This window comes from Nannospalax galili, unplaced genomic scaffold (genome assembly GCF_000622305.1).
Source record: "Nannospalax galili isolate Female #2095 unplaced genomic scaffold, S.galili_v1.0 scaffold127, whole genome shotgun sequence".
NCBI lineage: Eukaryota > Metazoa > Chordata > Mammalia > Rodentia > Spalacidae > Nannospalax > Nannospalax galili.
Window position 1 is genome coordinate 762,264 of NW_008360326.1, and position 1,107 is coordinate 763,370.

The window sequence follows — 1,107 nt, forward strand, 5'->3', positions numbered from 1 at the left end:
TATTATGTAAGAGACATGCAGGGACTAACGCTTTCAGAACAATGAAACTAGGATGGAAAGTACAGACTAAAGAGTTAAGAAAGTTGGGACTGGAGAGATGGCTTAGCAGATAAGAGCACTGGCTACTCTTGTAGAGGACCCTGGGTTCAATTCCCAGCACCCACATGGTGGCTTACAACCCTCTGTAACTGCAGTTCCAGGGGATCTGACACCCTCTTCTGACCTCCTTAGGCATTGTATGACATTGGGTGTACCAATCTACATGCAGGCTATACACTCATACACATAAAATAACAAAATCTTTTTAAAAATAAAGTTAGCAAGAATATTCCCTGCTCTTTGAAAAAAAAAAAACCCTCTGATTAACTTTTAAAATATGATGGAAAACTGCATGAAATATTGTTTGTTAAAGAGTATGTTTAACCTAGGAGTCTCATGTTGACCAAGCTGGCCTCAAACTCTGTGTAGTTAAGCATGACCTTGAAGTTAACCTTTTCTGATCCTCCTACCTTTACTTCAAAAGTGCTGAGATTACAGGCATGTACCAGCACACCATGCTAGGGAAGGATTCTACCAATTAAGCCATATCCCCAATCAGCATGCTCTTTAAGCTGGCATGGAAGTCAGACATAGTGGACTAGCAGCCACATGTCAGGGAGGGGAGGTTTAGAGAAAGAGGAAGCCCAAAATGTTGGGGCAGCCCAAAACGTTAGAGAAATATGCTTAGAAAAAGAGGCGAGAAGGACTTAGAAAAATGTACATAAGCTACTGTATTAAGGGCTAGAATTTAACAGGAAAAAGTACATTATCTCTTTAAAGCATTAATTATTCCACGTGTCTCATTAGCATGGCTTAAGGTTAATTTGCCTTTCCAGGGTGTCTTTTGAACCAGGGGATTGACTTGGCTCAACTGGAATGTTATGTCTCCATCTAAGCCAGAGAATCTATTGACCAGAAGGAGTTTTCTCCTTATTGTTGCTGTAGCATTCCACTCTAAAATCAGTAATCAGCTCAGAGTCCCTTGGCCTTTGAGAAGGATGAGGCTGCCAAGAGGCTCAAGGATATTTTGAGGTTGTAGCTAAGAGAGAAACTGGTTAGTTTTCTTTG